Raw genomic sequence first — 16,903 nt, forward strand, 5'->3', positions numbered from 1 at the left:
CCATAAGTTTGTTTTCTACATCTGTGACTCTATTTCTGTTTTGTAAATGTAATAGGTTCATTTGTACCGTTTTTTAGGTTCTACATATAAGCGGTATCATATGCAACTGGACTAACTTTAATTGTTAACAGTGTGTGTGTTGGAGTGGGAGTGTTGATTAAATAGAAACAATGGTGTCTCACAGAACTGATGTCAGAAAGTAGAGTTGGGCTGAAGTTGGGATCAGGAAAGGAGACAGAGGTCTGCAGGTGACTTGGGTTCTGTGCCTCTCCTAGCTGACTCCTTTCTTCTCTTGACTTTCCTCTGAGTGCTTCTCTATCTCTTTGCAGACCATGGCCCAATACTACAACTCCTGCAGTAATGGGTCATCTATTCCAATGACAGGAGAAATGAACTAGTAGTTTTCGATTCCAATTTTATATTCTCAAGAAAGAGACTGTGCCAAAATCAGTCCCCAAACATGGGTATCCTTGTGTTGGGATGAGAATTCAAGACTAAGAAAAAAGTTCAGAGATTAGAAATGTATTGTGAGCAAATGTCCATTCTCTTGTAATTGGCCTCATTGCCTTTTAGCTTTCCAGAGGGGCCTTCCCATTGCTGTATAATTTTCTATCATCCGAAATACTTATTCTGAGCACCTATAATGTATAACACCTAGTAAATTAATTCATCAGAAGCATGTCTGGCCCATGATCAGGTCCCTCAGTTAAAGTCAGTTAACCTCAGTTAAACAAGGGAAAATGTTGTAATTTAACTGCCCTCCAGCTGAAAGTCAGATTCAGTTTGGTGTTCTGAATACAGTTCTGCAAATAATTATCACTTGTACTTGGACATTTATTCAAGGGCAAAAGCAATGTTTTCCCTAACTCCAAGAGAATCTAAACTTTTAATGGTTAAGCTGAATATAGCAAGATCGATGAAGTCACAGTGAGTGAATAATAAAAGCCACCTTCTCTTCTATAATTTTTAATGAATTGTCTTTATATTTGAGGAAGGAGAAGTCTATGTAAAGTATTACATAATCTGCAAATAAAGTCAGTTTTATTTCCTTCTTTTCATTTCTTTCATCTCTAGTTCTATTGTAATGACTAAGAGTCTTTATAATTGTTAAATAAAACAGTAATGTTTGACATGCATGGCTCATCCCCGATTCTAAAGAGAGTGCTTCAAAGATTTAACCATTTACGACAGTGTTTGCTCTGGTTATTGTTTTTAAAAGGTACTGTTTATCAGGTTAAGGAACCTTCTGTTCCTAATGAATTAAGAAATTGTATGGGTTTTTTTCTAAATAGGTGCTAAATTCTATCACTTTTTTGGTATCAACTGGGATAATCATATTAATTTTTCTCTCTTTAAATCTGATATTATTGTGAAAAGTAGTTATGAATTTTTAAATAATAAACCATTCTCACATAATTGAGATAAACCCAGTTTTAGCATGGTTATTATAATATTAATAATATTGTTGGGTTCGCTTTGGTAAGTTTTTTAAAGCAATTTTAATTTTTATATTAATTAGTGTAATGGACCTCTAACTGTTCTTTCGCATGAGGTTTTGGTGTCAGGATAAAACTAATTTGGTGTCAGGCTAACACTGAACTGTATCTCCTTTTCTGTTAAATGGAAGAAGATGTGTGAAATTTGGATCTGTTACTTGAAATTTTGGTAGCACTTATCTGTGAAATCACTGTCTGGTTTCCACTGGAGGGGTGAATTCTTAGGTCAGTTTTGGTAACTTATTTTTCTAGGTATTTCATTTAGGTTTTCAAAATTGTTGGCATATAGTCATTGATAGTATTCTTTTTGCTGCTTTCACAGCTCTACTTTTTCTGTCATGTACTGTCTTCACTCATAATAGTTTTTATTTATATTTTCTCTCTTTTCTTGATCAATCTTAACAAACGTTTGTTTATTTTGTTTTTTCAAAGAATCAACTTTTGGCTTTATCGATCTGTATTGCATTCTGTTTTATTAACATCGAATATTTATTACCTCTTTCTACTTTCCTTGTTCTATATTATTATTTTTTGTAAATTTATAAGTTGAATACTTAGATCAGTAATTGAGATTTGTTATCTAGTATTTTTTTTTTGCAGAAACATAAATTCATGAGGTAATGAAAATACCTCCAATACAAAGGAAATGCTGGTTTTACTCCCATGATATGTAAATATCCTTTTGATTTTTGCACACATCTATTCATTCATGAGGCATTTATAGAGTGCCCATTGTTTGTCCAGTTCTCTGTTTTGCAGTTGAACAAGGCATAACCTAAAAAACTCAAGGAGTTACAGTCTTTTTCATTTAAAGATAGAAACTGTTATTTTATTTTTGTTTAGTTGAGATATAATCATTATACAATAAAATGTACAAATATGAAGCATTTAATTCATTGTTTTAAAAATTATATATACTCCAAGCAAGATGTAAAACATTCATTCCCCCTCCCCCCCAGAAATCTCCCTTCAGCCCCTTTCCAGTCCACCTCCTTGGGAACTATGGTTTCTATCATCATAGATCAATCTGGCCTATATTTGAATTTCATATAAATGGAACCACCCAGTATATACTCAAGTATGTATTGCTTCTCTAACTTAACATAATGTTTTGGACAAAAATAACCAGCTGTTGCATCTATCATGTGTTCATTTTTCTTTATCTTCTGGTATCATTCCATTCCATAGATACATGACAATTTGTTTATCCTCTTTCCTGCTGATGGATATTTGTTTTATTCCCCCAGTTCTAAGTGATTTTTAATGAGGTTGGTATAAACTTCCTTTACAATATTTTGGTCAACATACTGTTTCATTTCTTTGGTATAAATATTTAGGAATGTAATTTCTGGGTTGTAGGGTAGATATATGCTTCAATTTTTAACAATGATTCTCAGAATATGGTCTATGGATCTCTGGGAACCTTAAGACCGGGGTGGGGGGGGTTTCCAAAGGTCAAAACCATTTCTGTGATAGTACTAACCAGACATTTACCTTTTTCACTGTGTTGACGTTTACAGTAACGATGCAAAAGTAATGTTGGGTAAAAACTGAATGAAGCCTTACAAGCAGTTGTGGTATGACTGTATTACTCTCCACCACACACCTTCAGTACACCAGTTTTAATTAAGAATGTCCTTGATGAATCAGTAAAAATTATTAATTTTATTAAAATTGACGCTTGAGTACTCATCTTTTCAATAGCCTGAAAAAAGCACTTCTGCTACATACTGAAGTATAATAGCTGTCTCAAGGAAATGCACTTGTGCAATTGTTTTGAGTTACAAGGTGAACTAGCTGCTTTTTTTCATGGAGCACCAATTTTTTTATTGACAAACTGATTATTCAGGCTTGTATATTTGGCAGATACTTTCTTGTAAATGAACAAGATAAACCTGTCATTTCAAGGACAATAACTGACTCTATTTGTGTTAATGATAAAATTTTAACTTTGAAGCAAAAATTAGAATTTCAGAAAACATGTATTAGCTACCATGAGCTTAACAGCTTTTCAGTATTTCTGATGACTTTGGTGGTGATATTACCAAATGTGATATCAAAAGATTGTATAATAAAATTAGTCATCATTTGGAAGATCCACATAACTCAGAGAACCAGTGTTTTCCAAATGGTCATTCATTGCCTGGTGTTAAAAATCATGCATGAGGTAAATTCAATTAATAATATAAGATGGACCAATAGATTTTAATGTAATTGAATACAAAAAATTTAATTGATATTGTTTGATTCCACACTGCAACTCACTTTCAGGAATACCACTACCACTAAGTGTTCGTTTAGTATCTACAAAAATATCCATAATTATCTGAAAAAGGCTATTAAAATAGTCCTTTCTTTCCCAATGCCTTTCTCTGTAAAACGAGATTTTCTTCATATACTTCATCCTAAACTGTATTAAGAGAGCAAATGCAGAGAAGGAGATACAAATCCAGCTGTCTTCTATTAAGCCAGATTTTAGAGATTTACAATAATGTGAAACAATGCCACTCTTGCTAATTCTTTTTGTTTTGACAAATGTCATTTCTCATTAAAATATGATATTGTTATTTTAAATGAATTAATAAGGAAATATTTTAAATTTTTCTCAGTTTTAATCTCTAGCATGGTAAATATTGATAGATAATACCATATAAACAAAATCTCCTTGGGCTTCTTAAGAATTAAGAGAGTAAAGGGGTCCTGACTAAAAAGTTTGAGAACCACTGTTTTGTAAAAAACTACCAAATGAGTCTTCAATGTGATTGTATCATTTTATATTCTTACCAGCATTGTATAAGCATTTCACCTTCTCCAACATTTGCTCTTTTTAATTAAAAGAAAAAAAAATTAACCATTCTATTGGTGTGAAGTCATATCTTATTGTAGTTTAAGTTTGCTTTTCTCTGTAGCATCTTTTAATACCTAGTGGCCATTTCTGTATCTTTTGTGATTTGTGTGCTTGAGTTTTGGCCTATTGTTTTATTGGATTATTCATCATTTTATTGTTTTGTAGAGCTTTTGTCTATTTTGGATACATTTTTTCCATTAGATATATCCTATAAATGTCTTTTTCCTACTCTGTAACTTATCTACTCATTTCCTTAGTGGTATCTTTTGATGAGCAAAAATTTTAAATTTGATTAAGTCTACTTTATATATATATATATTTTTTAATGGTTTCTGTCTGTCTACTCAGAATTTGCAAGTGTATTCTCCTTTATTTTTTCTAAAAGCTTTATTGTTCTGGGTTTTATCTTTAGATTTGTGATCCATATCGAATTAATTTTGGTGTATGGAGTAAGAGATAGAGTTATTTTTTTCTTAAAGCTATCCAATCGTTCTAACAATAGATTAAAAAGAAATCTTTTCTCACTGAATGGATGGCAATTTCTGTTGACTACCCCATTCTTTACTTTTATATGCATCTACTTTATATGAATGCCACATGGTCTTGATTACTGTAGCCTTATAGCAAGTCTTGAAATCAGATAGCCTAAGTCCTTTAAATATGTTCCTTTGTAAAAGACTGTTTGGTTATTCAATATTCTTTGCATTTCCAAATTAATTTTCAAAGTTTTATTTAGTTCCTCAAGTTACTGGATTATATTTGCAAATATTTTGTGAGGATTTTGTGACTATAGTCTTGAGGGATGTTTTAATTTCTTATAAGATATTTTTATTGGTTTGTTTTATGAACAAGGCTATATTGACCTCATAAAATGAACAGGAACTTTTCTTCCTTTATTTTCTGAGTTTCTGTAGTGTTAGCGTTATGGATTTGACTGTTTCTTTTTCTTTTAACTCTATTTTCATTTTGATTTATGAGTTTGGGACCTCTGTTTTTAGATACGTACATATTATTATGTTTCTTTGGTAAATTGATTCTTCTATCATTATTTCTATTAATACTCTGTTTTCAATCTACTGTGTCTGGAAGTAATATAAAGACACCAGTTTTCTTTTGTTTAGTGTTTGCATGGTATATATTTTTTCATTTCATCTTAAAATTTGAATCTATCTGTGTCTTCATAGTAAAAGTGTGCTTCGTATAAAGATCTAATATTTGGATTTTACATTTTTATCCAGTGTAGCAATCTGTGCCTTTTACATGAGTTTTTTATTTTATTTTATTGGAGTATAGTTGAATTACAATGTTGTGTTAGTTTCAGGTGTACAGCAAAGTGATTCAGTTATACATATACATATATTCATTCTTTTTCAGATTCTCTTCTCATATAGGGTATCACAGAATATTGAGTAGAGTTCCCTGAGCTATACAGTACATCCTTGTTGGTTATCTATCTTATATATAGTAGTGTGTGTATGTTAATCCCAAGCTCATGATTTATCCCTCCCCCCCAAGTTTCCCCTTTGGTAACCATAAGTTTGTTTTCGATATCTGTAAGTCGGTTTCTGTTGTGTAAATAAGTTCATTTGTATCATTTTAAAAATTAGATTCCACATATGAGTGATATCATATGATATTTGTCTCTGTCTGACTTACTTCACTTACTATGATAATCTCCAGGTCCATCCATGTTGCTGCAAATTGAATTATTTTATTCCTTTTTATGGCTGAGTAATATTCCATCATATATATGTACCATATCTTCTTTATCCATTCCTCTGCTAATGGACATTTAGGTTGCTTCCATGTCTTAGCTTTTGTAAATAGTGCTGCAGTGAACATTGGGGTGCATGTATCTTTTCAAATTATAGTTTTCTCCAGATATATGTGCAGGAGTGGGATTGCTGGGTCATATGGTAGTTCTATTTTTAGTTTTTTAAGGAACCGCCATACTGTTCTCCATAGTGGTTGTACCAATTTACATTCCCACCAGCAGTGTAGGAGGGTTCCCTTTGCTCCACACCCTCGCCAGCATTAATTGTTTGTAGACTTTTTGATGATATGGCCATGCAGTGTTTTTTTTTTTTTTTTTTTTCTTATTTTTTTTAATGTGTGTGAGAATGTTCACAACATTGTTTTTATTTTTTTTATTTTTTTATTTTTTTTATACATCTTTATTGGAGTATAATTGCTTTACAATGGTGTGTTAGTTTCTGCTTTATAACAAAGTGAATCAGTTATACATATACATATGTTCCCATATCTCTTCCCTCTTGCATCTCCCTCCCTCCCACCCTCCCTATCCCACCCCTCTAGGTGGACACAAAGCACCGAGCTGATCTCCCTGTGCTATGCGGCTGCTTCCCACTAGCTATCTATTTTACATTTGGTAGTGTATATATGTCCATGCCACTCTCTCACCCTGTCACATCTTACCCCTCCCCCTCCCCATATCCTCAAGTCCATTCTCTAATAGGTCTGTGTCTTAATTCCCATCTTGCCACTAGGTTCTTCATGACCTTTTTTTTTTTTCCTTAGATTCCATATACATGTGTTAGCATACTGTATTTCTTTTTCTCTTTCTGACTTACTTCACTCTGTATGACAGACTCTAACTCCATCCACCTCACTACAAATACCTCCATTTCATTTCTTTTTATGGCTGAGTAATATTCCATTGTACATATGTGCCACATCTTCTTTATCCATTCATCCGATGACGGACACTTAGGTTGCTTCCATGTTCTGGCTATTGTAAATAGAGCTGCAATGAACATTTTGGTACATGACTCTTTTTGAATTATGGTTTTCTCAGGGTATATGCCCAGTAGTGAGATTGCTGGGTCGTATGGTAGTTCTATTTTTAGTTTTTTAAGGAAACTCCATACTGTTCTCCATAGTGGCTGTATCAATTTACATTCCCACCAACAGTGCAAGAGGGTTCTCTTTTCTCCACACCCTCTCCAGCATTTATTGTTTGTAGATTTTTTGATGATGGCCATTCTGACCAGTGTGAGATGATATCTCACTGTAGTTTTGATTTGCATTTCTCTAATGATTAATGATGTTGAGCATTCTTTCATGTGTTTGTTGGCAATCTGTATATCCTCTTTGGAGAAATGTCTATTTAGGTCTTCTGCCCATTTTTGGATTGGGTTGTTTGTTTTTTTGTTATTGAGCTGCATGAGCTGCTTGTAAATCTTGGAGATTAATCCTTTGTCAGTTGCTTCATTTGCAAATATTTTCTCCCATTCTGAGGGTTATCTTTTGGTCTTGTTTATGGTTTCCTTTGCTGTGCAAAAGCTTTGAAGTTTCATTAGGTCCCATTTGTTTATTTTTGTTTTTATTTCCATTTCTCTAGGAGCTGGGTCAAAAAGGACCTTGCTGTGATTTATGTCATAGAGTGTTCTGCCTATGTTTTCCTCTAAGAGTTTGATAGTGTCTGGCCTTACACTTAGGTCTTTAATCCATTTTGAGTTTATTTTTGTGTATGGTGTCAGGGAGTGTTCTAATTTCATACTTTTACATGTATCTGTCCAATTTTCCCAGCACCACTTATTGAAGAGGCTGTCTTTTCTCCACTGTATATGCTTGCCTCCTTTATCAAAGATAAGGTGACCATATGTGTGTGGGTTTATCTCTGGGCTTTCTATCCTGTTCCATTGATCTATATTTCTGTTTTTGTGCCAGTACCAAACTGTCTTGATTACTGTAGCTTTTTAATATAGTCTGAAGTCAGGGAGCCTGATTCCTCCAGCTCCATTTTTCGTTCTCAAGATTGCTTTGGCTATTCGGGGTCTTTTGTGTTTCCATACAAATTGTGAAATTTTTTGTTCTAGTTCTGTGAAAAATGCCAGTGGTAGTTTGATAGGGATTGCATTGAATCTGTAGATTGCTTTGGGTAGTAGAGTCATTTTCACAATGTTGATTCTTCCAATCCAAGAACATGGTATATCTCTCCATCTATTTGTATCATCTTTAATTTTTTTCATCAGTGTCTTATAATTTTCTGCATACAGGTCTTTTATCTCCTTAGGTAGGTTTATTCCTAGATATTTTATTCTTTTTGTTGCAGTGGTAAATGGGAGTGTTTCCTTAATTTGCCTTTCATATTTTTCATCATTAGTGTATAGGAATGCAAGAGATTTCTGTGCATTAATTTTGTATCCTGCTACTTTACCAAATTCATTGATTAGGTCTAGTAGTTTTCTGGTAGCATCTTTAGGATTCTCTATGTATAGTATCATGTCATCTGCAAACAGTGACAGCTTTACTTCTTCTTTTCCGATTTGGATTCCTTTTATTTCTTTTTCTTCTCTGATTGCTGTGGCTAACACTTCCAAAACTATGTTGAATAATAGTGGTGAGAGTGGGCAACCTTGTCTTGTTCTTGATCTTAGTGGAAATGGTTTCAGTTTTTCACCATTGAGAATGATGTTGGCTGTGGGTTTGTCATATATGGCCTTTATTATGTTGAGGAAAGTTCCCTCTATGCCTACTTTCTTCAGGGCTTTTACCATAAGTGGGTGTTGAATTTTGTCGAAAGCTTTCTCTGCATCTATTGAGATGATCATATGGTTTTTCTCCTTCAATTTGTTAATATGATGCATCACGTTGATTGATTTGCATATATTGAAGAATCCTTGCATTCCTGGAATAAACCCCACTTGATCATGGTGTATAATCCTTTTAATGTGCTGTTGGATTCTGTTTGCTAGTATTTTGTTGAGGATTTTTGCATCTATGTTCATCAGTGATATTGGCCTGTAGTTTTCTTTCTTTGTGACATCTTTGTCCGGTTTTGGTATGAGGGTGATGGTGGCCTTGTAGAATGAGTTTGGGAGTGTTCCTCCCTCTGCAATATTTTGGAAGAGTTTGAGAAGGATAGGTGTTAGCTCTTCTCTAAATGTTTGATAGAATTCACCTGTGAAGCCATCTGGTCCTGGGCTTTTGTTTGTTGGAAGATTTTTAATCAGAGTTTCAATTTCAGTGCTTGTGATTGGTCTGTTTATATTTTCTATTTCTTCCTGGTTCAGTCTCAGTAGGTTGTGCATTTCTAAGAATCTGTCCATTTCTTCCAAGTTGTCCATTTTATTGGCATAGAGTTGCTTGTAGTAATCTCTCATGATCGTTTGTATTTCTGCAGTGTCAGTGGTTACTTCTCCTTTTTCATTTCTAATTCTATTAATTTGAGTCTTCTCCCTTTTTCTCTTGATGAGTCTGGCTAATGGTTTATCAATTTTGTTTATCTTCTCAAAGAACCGGCTTTTAGTTTTATTGATCTTTGCTATTGTCTCCTTCATTTCTTTTTCATTTATTTCTGATCTGATCTTTATGATTTCTTTCCTTCTGCTAGCTTTGGGGTTTTTTTGTTCTTCTTTCTCTAATTGCTTTAGGTGCAAGGTTAGGTTGTTTATTCGAGATGTTTCCTGTTTCTTGATGTAGGCTTGTATTGCTATAAACTTCCGTCTTAGAACTGCTTTTGCTGCATCCCATAGGTTTTGGGTCGTCGTGTCTCCATTGTCATTTGTTTCTAGGTATTTTTTGATTTCCCCTTTGATTTCTTCAGTGATCACTTCGTTATTAAGTAGTGTATTGTGTAGCCTCCATGTGTTTGTATTTTTTACAGATCTTTTCCTGTAATTGATATCTAGTCTCATAGCGTTGTGGTTGGAAAAGATACTTGATACTATTTCAATTTTCTTAAATTTACCAAGGCTTGATTTGTGACCCAAGATATGATCTATCCTGGAGAATGTTCCATGAGCGCTTGAGAAAAATGTGTATTCTGTTGTTTTTGGGTGGAATGTCCTATAAATATCAATTAAGTCCATCTTGTTTAATGTATCATTTAAAGCTTGTGTTTCCTTATTTATTTTCATTTTGGATGATCTGTCCATTGGTGAAAGTGGGGTGTTAAAGTCCCCTACTATGATTGTGTTACTGTCAATTTCCCCTTTTATGGCTATTAGTATTTGCCTTATGTATTGAGGTGCTCCTATGTTGGGTGCATAAATATTTACCATTGTTATACCTTCCTCTTGGATCGATCCCTTGATCATTATGTAGTGTCCTTCTTTGTCTCTTGTAATAGTCTTTATTTTAAAGTCTATTTTGTCTGATATGAGAATTGCTACTCCAGCTTTCTTTTGATTTCCATTTGCATGGAATATCTTTTTCCATCCCCTCACTTTCAGTCTGAATGTGTCTCTAGGTCTGAAGTGGGTCTCTTGTAGACAGCATATATATGGGTCTTGTTTTTGTATCCATTCAGCCAGTCTGTGTCTTTTGGTGGGAGCATTTTATCCATTTACATTTAAGGTAATTATCGATATGTATGTTCCTATTCCCATTTTCTTAAATGTTTTGGGTTTGTTATTGTAGGTGTTTTCCTTCTCTTGTGTTTCTTGCCTAGAGAAGTTCCTTTAGCATTTGTTGTAAAGCTGGTTTGGTGGTGCTGAACTCTCTCAGCTTTTGCTTGTTTGTAAAGGTTTTAATTTCTCCATCAAATATGAATGAGATCCTTGCTGGGTAGAGTAATCTTGGTTGTAGGTTTTTCTCCTTCATCACTTTAAGTATATCCTGCCACTCCCTTCTGGCTTGCAGAGTTTCTGCTAAAAGATCAGCTGTTAACCTTATGGGGATTCCCTTGTGTGTTATTTGTTGGTTTTCCCTTGCTGCTTTTAATATTTTTTCTTTATATTTAATTTTTGATAGTTTGATTAATATATGTCTTGGCGTGTTTCTCCTTGGATTTATCCTGTATGGGACTCTCTGTGCTTCCAGGACTTGATTAACTATTTCCTTTCCCATATTAGGGAAGTTTTCAACTATAATCTCTTCAAATATTTTCTCAGTACCTTTCTTTTTCTCTTCTTCTCCTGGGACCCCTATGATTCGAATGTTGGTGCGTTTAATGTTGTCCCAGAGGTCTCTAAGACTGTCCTCTGTTCTTTTCATTCTTTTTTCTTTATTCTGCTCTGCAGTAGTTATTTCCACTATTTTATCTTCCAGGTCACTTATCCGTTCTTCTGCCTCAGTTATTCTGCTATTGATCCTGTCTAGAGTATTTTTAATTCCATTTATTGTGTTTTTCATCATTGCTTGGTTCCTCTTTAGTTCTTCTACGTCCTTGTTAAATGTTTCTTGCATTTTGTCTATTCTATTTCCAAGATTTTGGATCATCTTTACTATCATTATTCTGAATTCTTTTTCAGGTAGACTGCCTATTTCCTCTTCATTTGTTAGGTCTGGTGTGTTTTGACCCTGCTCCTTCATCTGCTGTGTGTTTTTCTGTCTTCTCATTTTGCTTATCTTACTGTGTTTGGGGTCTCCTTTTCACAGGCTGCAGGTTCGTAGTTCCCGTTGTTTTTGGTATCTGTCCCCAGTGGCTAAGGTTGGTTCAGTGGGTTGTGTAGGCTTCCTGGTGAAGGGGACTAGTGCCTGTGTTCTGGTGGATGAGGCTAGATCTTGTCTTTCTGGTGGGCACATCCACGTCTGGTGGTGTGTTTTGAGGTGTCTGTGGCCTTATTATGATTTTAGGCAGCCTCTCTGCTAATGGATGGGGCTGTGTTCCTGTCTTGCTAGTTGTTTGGCATAGGGTGTCCAGCACTGTATCTTGCTGGTCGTTGAGTGAAGCTGGGTCTTGATGTTGAGATGGAGATCTGTGAGAGATTTTCGCCGTTTGGTGTTACGTGGAGCTGGGAGGTCTCTTGTGGACCAGTGTCCTGAAGTTGGCTCTCCCACCTCAGAGGCACAGCCCTGATGCCTGGCTGGAGCACCAAGAGCCTTTCATCCACACGGCTCAGAATAAAAGGGAGAAAAAAATAGAAAGAAAGAAAGAGGATAAAATAAAATAAAATAAAGCTATTATAATAAAAAATAAGAAAAAAATTATTAAGAAAAAATTTATTACGAAGATTTTTTTTTGATTTTTAAAAATAAATTTATTAATTTTTTATAATAAAAAATAAGAAAAAATTATTAAGAAAAATTTTTTTTAATTTTTTCAAATAAAAAATATGAATAAACTTATGAAGAAAAAATTTTTTTTTAATTTTTAAAAATAGAAAACAAGGAAAAAATTATTAAGAAAACATTTATTAAGAAAAAATTTTAAGTAAAAAAAAAAAAAAAAAACGGACAGACTGAACCCTAGGACAAATGGTGAAAGCAAAGCTAAACAGACAAAATCTCACCCAGAAGCATACACATATACACTCACAAAAAAAGGAAAAGGGGAAAAATTAATATATCCTGCTCCCAAAGTCCACCTCCTGAATTTGGGATGATTCGTTGTCTATTCAGGTATTCAACAGATGCAGGTACATCAACTTGTTTGTGGAGCTTTAATCCACTGCTTCTGAGGCTGCTGGGAGAGATTTCCCTTTCTCTTCTATGTTCGCACAGCTCCCGGGGTTCAGCTTTGGATTTGGACCCACCTCTGCATGTAGGTCGCCTGAGGACGTCTGTTCTTCGCTCAGACAGGACGGGGTTAAAGGAGCAGCTGCTTCGGGGGCTCTGGCTCACTCAGGCCTGGGGGAGGGAAGGGTACGGATGCGGGGCGAGGCTGCGGCGGCAGAGGCTGGCGTGACGTTGCACCCGCCTGAGGCGCGCCGTGCGTTCTCCCAGGGAAGTTGTCCCTGGATCACGGGAGCCTGGCAGTGGCGGGCTGCACAGGCTCCCGGGAGGGTTGGCGTGGAGAGTGACCTGTGCTTGCACACAGGCTTCTTCGTGGCAGCAGCAGCCTTAGCGTCCCATGCCCGTCTGTGGGGTCCGCACTGATAGCCGCGGCTCGCGCCCATCTCCGGACCTCGTTTAGGCGGCACTCTGAATCCCCTCTCCTTGCGCGCCGTGAAACGAAGAGGCAAGAAAAACTCTCTTGCCTCTTCGGCCGCCGCAGACTTTTTCCCGGACTGCCTCCCGGCCAGCTGTGGTGCGCTAACCCCTTCAGGCTGTGTTCACGCCGCCAACCCCAGTCCTCTCCGTGCGATCCGACCGAAGCCCGAGCCAGAGCTCCCAGCCCCCGCCCGCCCCGGCAGGTGAGCAGACAAGCCTCTCAGGCTGGTGAGTGCTGCTCGGCATCGATCCTCTGTGTGGAAATCTCTCTGCTTTGCCCTCCGCACCCCTGTGGCTGCGCTCTCCTCCGTGGCTCTGAAGCTTCCCCCCTCCGCCACCCACAGTCTCCGCCCGTGAAGGGGCTCCTAGTGTGTGGAAACCTTTCCTCCTTCACAGCTCCCTCCCACTGGTGCAGGTCCCATCCCTATTCTTTTGTCTCTGTTATTTCTTTTTTTTTGCCCTACCCAGATACGTGGGGAGTTTCTTGCCTTTTGGGAGGTCTGAGTTCTTCTGCCAGCGTTCAGTGGGTGTTCTGTAGGAGCAGTTCCACGTGTAGCTGTATTTCTAATGTATCTGTGGGAAGGAAGGTGATCTCCGCGTCTTACTCTTCCGCCATCTTGCCCAGACCCCCCCATGCAGTGTTTTAATTATTTTCATTTAATCTAATCATTGATAAGTTGGATTTAAACATTATATCTTTTAATATTATTCCTTTAATTTTTTTCTTTCTTGTTTTTATCTTTCCATTGTTTTTTATGACTTTTTTTAGTGATATATGTAGTATTTTTTTTCTTCTGTATTGACTTTTTAAAATTAATTTTTATTGGAGTATACTTGGTTTACAATGTTGTTAGTTTCTGCTGTACAACAAAGTGAATCAGCTATACATATACATATATCCCCCTTTTTTGGATTTCCTTCCCGTTTTGGTCACCACAGAGCACTGAGTAGAATTCCCTCTGCTATACAGGAGGTTCTCATTACTTATGTATTTTATACATAGTATCAATAGTGTATATGTGTCAATCCCAATCTCCCAATTCATCCTACTCCCCCACTTTCCCCCTTGGTATCCATATGTTTGTTCTCTAAGTCTGTTTCTGCTTTGCAAATAAGATCATCTATACCATTTTCCTAGATTCCACATATATGCGTTAATATACGATATTTGTTTTTCTCTTTCTGACTTAACTTCACTCTGTATGACAGTCTCTAGGTCCATCCACATCTCTGCAAATGAACCAATTTCGTTCCATTTTATGGCTGAGTAATATTCCATTGTATATATGTACCACATCTTCTTTATCCATTCCTCTGTTTTAGGTTGTTTCCATGTCTTGGCTATTGTAAATAGTAAAAGTAGTATTGTAAATAGTAAAAATATGGAGCACTTCACGAATTTGCATGTCATCCTTGCACAGGGGCCATGCTAATCTTCTCTGTATCATTCCAATTTTAGTATATGTGCCGCCAAAGCAAGCACTGTATTGATTTTTAATATTTGTTTTAGTAGTTTCTCTAGAGCTTATAATATTCATCTTTAAGTTATCACAGTCAGCTCTTAAGTGTGTGACTTCAAAACCAGTGTTAAAATTTTATAACATAGCATAAATCCATTTGTTTCCTCTTGCCTTTTGTGCTCTTATTATCTTCTATTTTATCAGTACATATGCCAATAAATAAATAAATAAATGCTATTAGGTTGGCCAAAAAATTTGTTTGGGTTTTTCCATAAGATGTTTTGAAAAACCTGAATAAACTTTTTGGTCAACCCAATAGTTTTGCTTTAAACCATCAATAGCATTTTAAACAAATTCAATAAAATATATAAATATGCAAACGTAAATAAGAATTACGCATTTTACATTTAACCTAGGTATTCATATTTTCTGTTACTCTTCATTTCTTTCCAGAGGTCTGAGGTTCCTTCTGGTATTAATTATTTTCAACCTGAAAAACGTCTTTCTGCATTTTTTGTAGTGAGAGCGCTGAAGATCGTTTTTCACCTTTTGTCTGAGCATATCTTTATTTTTCTTTATTGTTTAAAGTTAATTTTTATAGTGTATGGAGTTGTAGGTTGACAATCCCAGTTTTTTCCCCAACTCTCAACATTTTACTTACAGATACTGTTTCATGTCTTCTTGTTTTCCTTTTAGTGTAGTGCTCCCAAATATGTCTCTTTTCTTTGGCTTCTTTTTGAATGTTTTTCATATGTTTGTTTTTTTAGCATTTTGACTGCTAATAGGCTTAGGTGTGGTTTTCTCTCTATTTAGCCTGTCTGGGGTTCACTGAGATTTGTGGATCTGTGGGTTGATATCTTTCATCAGTTTTGAAAAATTCTTGGTCATCTTTTCTTTAAATGTTTCTTTTGCCCATTTTCTCTCTCCTCTTCTGAAAATATAATTATGTGTAGATTTCAGCTTTTGATATTGCCTCACAGGTTTTGGTAATTATATTCTTAAAAAAATTTTTTTACTCTATTTTTATTTGTGTTTAAATTTGGATAATTTCTGTTCACCTGTCATCTGATTCACTGATCTTTTCACCTGCTATGGCCAGTCTGCCATTATTCCAAATTTAATGAATTTCTCATTTCTGATTTTTTTTTTAATTTCTAAAATTTCTAGCTGGTTCTCTTTTATAGTTTACTTTTCTGTATTTATATTTCTCTTCTATTTAGATGTTGTTCATCTTTTTTGCTAGGTATTTTGGCAATTTTAACATAATTTAAATTCTTGTTTGATAATTCCAGTATCTTGGACCATCTCTGAGTTTGCTTTTATTGTGTTTTAATTTGTTTTACAGTCTTTTTAATTGAGGAACTTTATTTTACGCCCCCCCCCCCCAAATTCCTATCTTTCATTATTTTTCTTTAGGGGGCCATAATTATCCCTATATTAGTATTTCTACTTCTGTCCTCCATATCACTTAACTTTGCTTTTATATTTTATATTTTCTCATAATTTTCTCTTCTTCTGAAGAATTTCTATTCTTGTTCTTACAGTTTTCGAATTTGTTTCTTAGCTATGTCTGTCCTACTATTTATTCTATGTACTCCAATCTTAATTCAACAGTTATGTTTTTCATACCACGGCTAGGTCTGCCTTATCCACCTTTGAGGGTTAGAGGTGGATATTGCCCAAATTGGAGATATCCAGGAAACAGAAAACTTAAAATTACTTCTCAGTCCATGAAAAATCCCTTCTCTCAGCACCTCAGTCTGGGAACAAACACAGTTAAGAAGAGATGCTTACATTGAAATTAACCAGCCATAGAGGCTTAGAGGGAAAGGAGTGAGGAAATAACTGCCCCAGTTAGTTTCAACCCATCCTCAGTTTTCAGCTCTTTACAAGTGTGAAACTTCTGACAGCATATACCTAAATTTTGTATTTCTTTTTTTATCTGTTAATATTTTTCTTTTAATGGAAGAATTTAGTCTACTTCTATCTATTGAAAATATTGGCATATTTTGACCTATTTCTAATAATTTATTTCAGTTTGTCCCACTTCCCTGATTTTGTCTCTGGGCACATCTGTACTAGAGATCTGAGTCATGGTAGGTGTAAGGATAGATACTCTTTGTTCTAAAGCAATGGTAGGGAAAAATCAAGAACTGAGCTCCAACCGTTTCTTTACTCTGTTATCCTTCTACATCCAAACTGAGTTCTTCTTGCCCCAGGTTAAGCCCTCATCCCATATACACCATTGAAAAGTAGCCTCC

At 35.4% G+C, this 16,903-nt stretch overlaps 1 non-coding gene across 1 annotated transcript; it reads right to left on the bottom strand.

Moving 5' to 3' along the window:
* Window positions 1-14,558: 14,558 nt before the first annotated feature.
* Window positions 14,559-14,665, bottom strand: LOC133091658 (U6 spliceosomal RNA). Its single transcript, XR_009700983.1, has one exon. It is a non-coding gene; the product is annotated as a U6 spliceosomal RNA (small nuclear RNA).
* Between the last annotated feature and the right edge of the window lie 2,238 nt (window positions 14,666-16,903).

Source organism: Eubalaena glacialis, chromosome 4 (genome assembly GCF_028564815.1).
Source record: "Eubalaena glacialis isolate mEubGla1 chromosome 4, mEubGla1.1.hap2.+ XY, whole genome shotgun sequence".
Lineage (NCBI taxonomy): Eukaryota > Metazoa > Chordata > Mammalia > Artiodactyla > Balaenidae > Eubalaena > Eubalaena glacialis.